Source organism: Alligator sinensis, unplaced genomic scaffold, assembly GCF_000455745.1.
Source record: "Alligator sinensis unplaced genomic scaffold, ASM45574v1 scaffold280_1, whole genome shotgun sequence".
Taxonomy (NCBI): domain Eukaryota; kingdom Metazoa; phylum Chordata; order Crocodylia; family Alligatoridae; genus Alligator; species Alligator sinensis.
The window spans coordinates 6,195,636-6,205,602 of NW_005841835.1; positions in this window are offsets into that span (position 1 = coordinate 6,195,636).

Here is a 9,967-nt window from a genome sequence, read left to right on the forward strand (position 1 = left end):
CCATACACAGAACTGGGGAGTGGCTGGTAACCTGAACCACCAAGGTCCTAGGAGGAAGAACAGTTAGCATCTGTTGTGGTAGGAACTGGGGATGTGGATCTTATTTTGGTGATGTCTCTACTGCAAAGAACTACTGCAAATCAGGTATCTCTTGTAGATCAGAAATTGCATCCTCTTTCATATAATAAAATTATATAAATTGCTTGGTTCAGAACAGAGGAACCTGTGAAATTGGATAGTTCTCTCCCTATATCCAGGCTACATTTAAAGGAAAATGTACCAAACTTGTTTCAGCAAATCTGTTGAACTCTTGCTGTAACAGAGCAGAATCTGACATACCATATAGAGAATAAGGCAGAGCAATCTGGAACTGCTAACCAATACTGCTCTCAAAGGTGCGTATGATTTCATAGATTTCAAAGATGTCATAGACATTAGGGGCTGGAAGGGACCTTAAGAGATCATCAGGTCCAGCCCCCCCCATTCTTTTGCCACCCACTGTGGTCATGCTTTCGCCCCCCCCCCCCCCCCCCCCCCCCACCATAGGCAGGAAGTCAGTTGGGGTCAGCTGACCCCAGCATGAAATATATCAACCTGTTTTTTGAGGGAGTCCAGAGTAGGTGCTTGCACCACCTCTGGGGGAGTTTGTTCCAGACCCTGGACAAATGCACCGTAAATAACTTTTTTCTTATATCCAATCTAAATCGGCCTTCTTGGAGTTTATGGACCTTAGACTTTGTTATCCCTTGTGCAGCTCTGGTGAACAGGTGTTTTCCCAGGTCCTGGTGCACCCCTCTTATGTAATTGTAGGCTGCCAGCAAGTCTCCCCTGAGTTTTCTCTTCTCCGGACTGAAGAGTCCCAAATCCCTCAGCTTCTCCTCATACGGCGTGCCCTCCAGACCTTGGACCATATGAACCTATAAGTGTGCTGGGAGTTCTTCCTACCAAGGTGCAGCACTCTACACTTCTCTGCATTGAAGGCCATCAGGTTTTGGTCGGCCCACCTTGAGAGTGTGTCCAAGTAGGCCTGTATCCCCAGCCTAGCCTGTGGTGTGACCGCCTTCCCCCATAATTTGGTATTGTCCATGAACTTGGCCAGTTCACATCTGACTCCTGAATCCAGACCATTGATGAAGATGTTAAAGAGTACCGGCCCAAGTACCAAGCCCTGATGTTCAAGAGAAAGCAAAAACTATTGCATGCTGATGAGGAATGTGCTCAGCAAAAAGACACAGCAACAGCATAAAGCACAGCTTAAACAAGGCATATAATAAGAACAGTTTCCTAACCATCCGTGCCATGTCCTTCTGACTGCATGGGAAAAGAATTTTTGCCATAAACACTGCAGCATATTTGCAGAGGTAGCACAGGGTGAAATTACTATGGAAAAAGTCTCTCTCCTGTGACCATCATTCTGGATAACATCCCTCTGCCCTTATACACCAACATTTTATTGCACCACTGCAAATTCTTGACACAGACCAGCAAGACTCCTAGTGGAGTCTGTTTTCTACATGAGCATCCTTGCAGGATGGCGAAAAGGAGCACAGAGTTGCTGAGTGGTTTGGCAAATGCAAAAAGATACTATGTGCTGGGGCTGGGAGATGAAATGAGGTTTAACACCACTCAAGAGTCCTCCACATTGAAACACATGCGGTAAGTCCAAGCAGTCTTCCTCACAGGTGTGTGCATGGAGTAAAAGCATAAGGAATGGGCTTTGGTATGAATCTCATCATGCCAATTAGGTGTTTAGTTACATACTTACTTTCTGCCCAGACTTGTGCTATTAGGCAGCAGTGACTTGGTTTCCTTTCATCAATGTTCTCTTTAGTTTAGGATTAGGAGCTCAGGCACTCCTCATGTTCTTGTTATCTCACATTTCTACATGCAGCAATTGTCTGCACAGGGACATCAGAGAAAATCAACTATTTCAAACCAAAAGAAGTGCTGTTTGGCTAAAAACAGAAGCAAAGGATGGGTTGGTTGTTTTTTTCTTTTCTTTTCTTTTTTTTTTTATATATTGTGTGAGGTTTCTTTGTTTGCTTAATTTTAAGCACTGGCACTTTTTAAGTGGCTACAGCATTTGCACATGTCTAGGTGATGGAAAAGGTTTATGTTGCATGTTCCATGAAAATACAAAATTAATAGATGATCCACATGAGGTTTTCCAAGTAGCCAGAACACTTTGGTTGTTAGTAAACATTTCTGGTTACTGTTATTATGAAACCTGTTTATCGTTTAACATTTTGTTACATTTTCCTGGAGCAGACTGAAAATTTTTTCTGATCCATATGTCAGCTGAAGTTTTCTAAAGGTGACTTTGGCTCCCTTGTTGCAAGTTCAGTGTCATAAAGCATCTCTGTAGCCAGATATCACTGTATCTTTCAGACACGCATCCTTAGCAAACAGGCAGCCTTTTCCCTTACATTTTCGTTTCATGATTAGACATTGTTTGATAATTCATATTGCCTTGAGGTACCATGGGGCCTATAAACCCCACACAGTAGGAAAAGGGTTAATGGGAGCATGACATTGGTTAGTGGGAGCAAAACCCCATGACAAACAAAAGCTTCCATAATTTGGAGGCAATGCCAGTTTAAACGATAAGGATAAAAGGAAGCCCTGGGCAGTATTAAGGCAACCCTGAGGCTGAGGGGCTGTTGGGAGAGTAACACAGTTGTGATGGGACCTGTGGCAGGCCAGCTTAGTGAGTGAGCTAGCTTGGGAGAATTAAAGGGTCTGATGTAAAAAAAAAAGCTCCAGGGCTAAGTACAGACAGTCAAAAAGCCTGAGGCTGAATCATTTCAGTCCTTGCAGTTTAGTCTAAACTGCAGAGATTAAACTGAGAAACAACTGAACAGACATTCACTTGTGCTTCAGGTAATGTAGTGACATGCCTGAAGTAGCTCAGGCCAGCAGCCAGGGGGTGCTAGAGCACGGCTCTCTGACACAGCCAGCATGGGCTGTATGTTTGCTTCCTTTTCCTGCTGCCCCCAACGTCTCTAGGATTTGCAGTCCAGAATTACAGCAACAGGACTCTTCAGCATTACTCATCACTTCTTCTTCCTGCTTCCAGGTGCCTCTGGGATCTGTAGTCCACAGTTATAGCCAGCAGTAAGTTGATACCCAGGCAGAGCAGCTAAAAGTTTACCCCCACTCCACTCCCCCCTCCCTGGCCCCAGACCCCAGCCAGGGTTTGCTTGCGGGGGCACTCCCTGCCCCCAACCCTTCTCTGCTGGAGCAGACAGCACAGCCCAGCCCAGCCCAGCCCAGGCTAGGGCTGGAAAGCATGCTGGGATACTGGGAGACTGTGATTTAACTTGAACCAGGAAGAGGTCTGGGGCAGAAATTTCATAAACTGGTTTGACCCAAATCAGTTAAGTCTTCCACCAGGTTTCAGCCATTTTGAAACTGGTTTATGTGCACTGAACTTCTGTTCTATTACAGGTTTAAACCAGTTTCTGACCACTTAAACCAGTTTATGTGCAAATTCTGTCCCTAGCCCCATTGACTTCAATGGGAGTTGGATCAGAATTATAAGTACCACTGGCTGCATCTAAATGAGATGCTTACTGCACAGTAGTAATGAACTACTGTGCAGTAGTTCACTACTACTGCACAGTAGCATTGCCGAACATGAACTGTGATGTTGCATTACTGTACAGTAGTAATGAGCTACTGCACAGTAAGCATCACAAGGTAGGCAACCATGCAAGGACACTACTGTGCAATAACGCCAGTTACTGCACAGTCATTTAGTACATGGTTATGTAAGCACTAAATGACTGTGCAGTACCAACTGCATGGTCAGCATCTCGTGACCAGTTAAAGCAAGTGGGACTTTTGGAACTGACTTTAAAGAAACCAGGATTTGGTTGTGATTGGAATTGAACAGGAATCACATTATGAAAAAAATGCTGTCTTCCAAGAACAGGGGTGGGCAAAATGCGGCCCGGGGGGCTGGATGCGGCCTGCCAGGCCATTCTATCCAGCCCATGGGGCTCCTAAAAAATTTAGAAAATGAATATTAATCTGCCCTGGGCTGCCTGTCATGAGGCCCTCGATGACTTGCTGAAACTCAGTAAGCGGCCCTCTGCCCAAAATAATTGCCTGCCCCTGTCCAAGAGGAAGACCACCCTTTTTTAAGATGAGGTAGGTCCTAAACACAGCAGTATCCAGCATCAGATTTTCCCAAAGTTTGTAGGGTACTTAGATTTCTTTTTATTAGTGTTTTTTATTACACAAACTTAGAGTTTTGATTTCCCCACAACACATATGGGTATCAGTCATCAAGACCCTGCTCAGTTTGGGGGTTTTAGATTTGGGCTCATGTGTGATATTACATTAAGCATAGAAGAGGCAGAATTTATGAAGCATAATTCATGTGAAGAAGTACAGTACCACAGGCCTTTTATCTACTGCTTCAATGGCAGAGACAAGCAGAGTCAAAACAGAATGTAAGGTCGAAGGAAGTAATGGATATGAGTAACCTGACAAGGGCTTAAATGGGCAATTCCCAGGATATAGTATGGAATATTGGAGTATTTTGAATGAGAAGAGCACAAAACAGCTCAAAACTGTTGATAGACCTAAGAGGTAGCCAAGGATGATGCCACTGCCATTGTGCAGGTGGCATTTTTCCCCCTAATCCCGGCCAGGACAAGCTTCCCCAGCTGTCAAGCACTGGCAGCATGAATTTGCATGCTGCTTTTTTCCCCCCCTACCGATAGCCCACCCTTTGCACATGAAGCCAATTGACGCAATGTTTCATGGTGCAACAAAATTGCTCTGTTACCACTGAATGATTACAATAACAGCTTCCAGGGGCATCGGGCACAGTTTTAAGAGTCTGTTGACAAACTCAAGGCAGGGGAAGCCAAGAGAGGAGGGTGCAACAGTTAAGAGCAAATGTCACCTCTGCTGCTAGCTGAGGAAACTTTCAATGGCTTGAATCCTTGTCCAGCAGCAGCTGTGACACCACACATGCACCAGCAGGCAGTAAGGATTGGACTGGCTGGTTTAAGTCTAGAAGGGCTGTCAGTTAGAGGGAAATTCCTTAAGTGGGTTTGTTTTCCTCTGTTTCATGATCTGACTTAACACCTTGAGTCTGAGTTTCTTGTTCTGACTTAACCCAGATTAAAACCCAGCCATTTATTATAGGTTTTGTGACTACCAGCAGATAGTCTAACAGGAGACACCAGGAACTTCATTAAATTAAAATTGAAACATGGATGGTCTAATTTTGCAGAAGATTCTCCTTGATTAGACCACAGGGATTTTAAAACTCTGTGCCTATCTCTAACTGGGTTTTTCTACAGTATTCTCAGGAGCTCTATATAATATGAATTTAGATCTGAATCTGTGCTCTTTACTTAGTCCTTATGAAGACAAAACTCCCACTGAAGATACTGGGCTTGTTAAATGGTAAGTGTTCATGGGAACAATGGGAAATGTTCTACCTAACACCATTTTCAAAGGTGTTAGGTAAAGCAAGGCAAGTATAAAGCCCATGCTGACCCACTTGAATAATAATCACCAAGGGCACATTATCAGGGATGCTTAGGCATCTACTTTGAGGAAACTGCATGCTTTGGATATGTCTTTCTAACCCACTGAATTGCTTGTTTTAGCTTGTAATATGTGACTGCTTTTAGCCCAGTGCCAGAGCCTGCTGGATTGTGTGGGATATATATGTTTTCCATACTCTGCATACCTCCAGTAATTTTAAACAAAAAGTGGACATTAGCTCATTGTGGAGAAAAAGTTGCAGACTGGAAAAGATGGTTTTTATCCAGTGATTAATTCCATACTGAATATAAGAAATGTCAGAGCTAGAACAAAGCTTTCTCCATAGAGTTTTGGTAGGAAGAGGGTTGTATTCTACTACTATGAAGTGTGCATTCTGTCTTGTGCATCTTCATAGGTGCTGCTGAAGTGTTAATCTTGTATGTGGATGGCTGCTTGTCAAAACCCATTGCATTTCCACTGGCACTTGTGTCAATATGGAGCAGATATTAGAAGTGTTGGATCCACTCACTGCTGCTTTATGTCTTTGCAATCCATGACCAGTATCTTCATGTCTGACTTTGACCGGTGGCATCACATCCAACAGTGGTCTATAAAATGCTGTCCTTGACACAGAATGTATGGAACCTGTCTGCCACATCACTGTCATCAAACCAGTCTTGGACTTACCTAAGTAGAAAATCAGCAGTTTACTTGGAGATGCAGCGCACAGCATCACATAAGGTCTGTCAGTACTGGGATAATTATGATGCTATGATACATGATGCCTCAGTATTGGCATCATTGGAAGGGTTATCAGCTTTGCCTGTGGTAGATTAGGGTGTTCTTAGTGTTTTGCAGCAATGTTCCTGGTCATTGTGTGACAGGGTTGTTTGTGTAGTTTTAAGAATAAGCTAGACAAACACTTGGGTAGTTTGGATAGGGATGATCCTGCCTTGAGTAGGGGGCTGGACTATATAACCTCCCAAGGCCCTTTCAGACCTTCTTTTCTATGATTCAGCAAGTCAACTTAATGAAAGAAGTTAATGAAGTCTCTCCATCATTCTTCCAGTAATAGAGGCCCACCTATCCTCCTGTGTGCTCTGAAAGCACAGTGTTGGAGACCTCCATAGTTCATAGTTGCTGTATGCAGGATACGACAATACGAGTTTTACTACATGCGATGCATTGGATTCCAGTTTTGCTATAGGGCATTTCAATGTAAAGTTCTAACATAGGGTCAGACACCATTGGACTTGCTAATGATGAGCAATTTGGGGGTACATATAGAGAGTCTGATGACGAGGGTAGGCTACTGATTGTATTTGTGCTTCCACAGGCAGTCCTAACATTGGTCACAAGCATCAGGGACACATCCTACAACCAGCAAAGGAATTTCCTGTTTATGAAGGATAAGGGATCCCAGCTAGATATGCTTTATCATTATTCATCAGAATGGTACTCCCTGATATTTCATGTGAACAGAAGGGTGTAACCATCTTGTTGGGAACCTGGAAGGACACAGCCTTACCTTGCTGTCAGAGCCTGGCATCAAAAACATTCTATATAAAAAGTTATATGCCATATTGATTGTGGAGATGCTGAAAGTATGCTCTGATATTAATGTTGTTTTGCAATCAATTTCAAGCATATTGGCACTTAAACAGCATTGGTGCCCTGTTAAAAGTATGGTGTAATGGAATTTGCATATTTCTACATTGTACTTTTCCCATAAATATGCACCAATAAAAATCCATTTGAGATTTTTTGTTGATATAAAATGCCTTACTAAGATTTATACTGGTGAAAAAAATCATAGTTCTAAGTTTTGTACCAGTAAATAAATGCCTTCCTGAGATTAGGTGTTTAAAAAAAAAAAGCTTGTAGTGATGGACAAAATTGATTACCTGATCAAAACTTGCTATTTCATTCTTGAGGAATGTGATTGCTGTTTTGGTGGCTTGAGAGATGGAAAAGACTGGAGAAGGAACTGGGAAAGGAAGAGGGCAGGTGTGCCTGACAGGCCACCTCTTGGACTCATTGAATGCAGTTATTTTGAGTGTGCAGACAAGGTTTATAACTCAAGAGTGTGGAGTTGATAGGGATATAGTTTATATCCACCCAAGATGGGTCATTCCAGTCTGTAGCCAGAAAAGGTTGCCTACCCATAGACTAGATGACTTTTTCAAGTCCCTTCCAGCCCTATTTTCTAGATAATGTCTAGCTGTGGTGCAAGAAAAAACACCAGGTATATATCAATGCAATACAAATGACTTCTAATAAAGACAAACATCATGTTTACCGTTCTCCACTGCAGTGCTGGTAACATGAGCACTGGCCAGGAGGAAAGGCTGGAATGGCTAGGAATGCTGTGGGGAGGGGGAGTTGGTATGTATCAAGGTCTGTTACTTTTGCGTCTCATTTGGGTTCCTGCATACTGAAGAGCTTTGGGCTGTTTGGTAGGGGTTGGTCTGGGTGGCCTATGGAGGTTCCTTCCAGCCCTACTTCTTAATGCCTGACATTCTGTTGTCCTTCAATTGTGTCAGAGATGAAGTGCAAGGTAACAATGAACAGAATTTTGGCATGGGATGACAAGTTCTCATAAGATGGAGAGGTGGCTGAAGTATTCCTGGAGAATTATTCCTTTTTTTCCCCTCTTTTGTCCTATAAAGCAACATTGTATCTCTTTTTAAAAATATGGCACTGTACTGAGTCCTGCTATGAGCATGTTTAGCACTTGTACTTCCCTGTACCTTCCTCTCACCTGGGTAGAAAGGAGCGCAGGACCTCTAGCTTGGCCCCCAATAGCAGCAGGAAGAGAAGGCACGGGACAGGGCTAGAACAAAACACATGGTATGATGGCTCCTGCAAGCCGACAAGTACAGTGGCATTTAGATAGGGAGGTGACATTCTGATCCTGAGCAGCAGATGGCTCGCAGGCAACTACACAAAACAATCAGAACAGGGTGGGAAGCACCTGCGGGATGGTGTGCAACCAGACAGATATCATGGTGTGCAACCAGACAGATATACACCTTGATTAAGATTAAAACGTTAAAATGACAGTTATTACATGGCTCGGTAGAGTTGAGAGACAATAAAGAACCCCATGCATTGTAGTTGCATAGGCACATGGCTGGTATATATTGACACAATCTAAGGCATGCAGTTAGTCGTGCACCCTCAATTAGCCTGGGGTAAGGTTGTTAGAAAACTTAAATGCTGATGCTTTGTAAAGGAGAAACCCAGGACCGCATGCAAGGTAACCACACTGGTACAAAGTTTGTAAGGATTGCCAAGTCACTGGCTTCAAGCAACGTGGCGTACAATTTCCAGGGTGGGGAATATTCAAAGGCCTTAGCAGTCTTTGCAAGGTATATCATGCAGGGGTGTTTCGTGTCCCCCCACCCCCCTTCCAGCAGGTGGTCTTGGTCTGTTCTCTTGGTCTTGGCAATGGACATAATGTTTGATGTAGACATCCCTTGACCATCAGATGGTGTCAGATATCATGAGGTGCCTCATCAACTTTCAGTAGCTGGGGGATACTCTGCAAGCTCTCAGGATGCTCGTGTGGCTTGGGTTCCATGCTCCAAGTGCCCCAGTGATCACTGATCAATGCCTGCCATGTCATTTCATACCCCTTCTCTCTCAGGGTATTAGCCAGTGTCCTGTACCTGGACAGCTTTCATTGCAGGGCTTCACTGAGAGCTTGCCGTTGAAGTGGATGGTCATATCAATAATCAGGATCTTTTTATTGTCCTCTTCTGTTAAGACAGTGCCAGGTTACTGCAGCCTGGGATGGTGTGGTTCACAGCTATCCTCCCAAATGATGCTGAGATGGCCTTCACCGGCCAGTCCTGCATGGTGTTGTGGTGGAGTTGCCATGCTCGTGTGGGACTTGCTCTGGTAGCTGCACCTCATCACAATGGCTGTAGCAGATGGTGCCATTGAGCAGGAGGCAGTTGAGATGGGCCTAAATGAAGTACCAGTCTGTGGCATGAAATGGCTGCTGGCACCCCGCCCCAAGGTGACCTCAAACACTTTGCCTGGGTCAGGTCTTGCCTTCAGGTCACCCAGGTACTTCATCCAGAAGGCGTCCTTCAGGCACCTCAGCAGGCGCTGCTAGGCTGTGGGGAGGACGGGCACAGTGCCACTGCTTGTGTAACCACCACATGGTCTCCAGGATGACAACCCGCCACGGAAAGGCACTGTGCCCAGAGGACGCGGATCCCCTTTGTGGCGGGGTCGCAGCGGGTAAAGCGCCCCGTACACAACGCCGATGTCAACAGAGTGAAAATCAACTCGGGGAGGCTGGGCGCCGCCTCACGGCAGCGGAGAAGCGAGCGAGGCGCCTCCTTGGCCTGGCAGCGGCCCCTGCTCCGGGGGCTCTTGAGGCGGCCGCAGCGCGCGGCGCTTCTCCCCGCGAGGGGCGGGCGGCCCTGCAGCGCCACGGAGTCTCCCG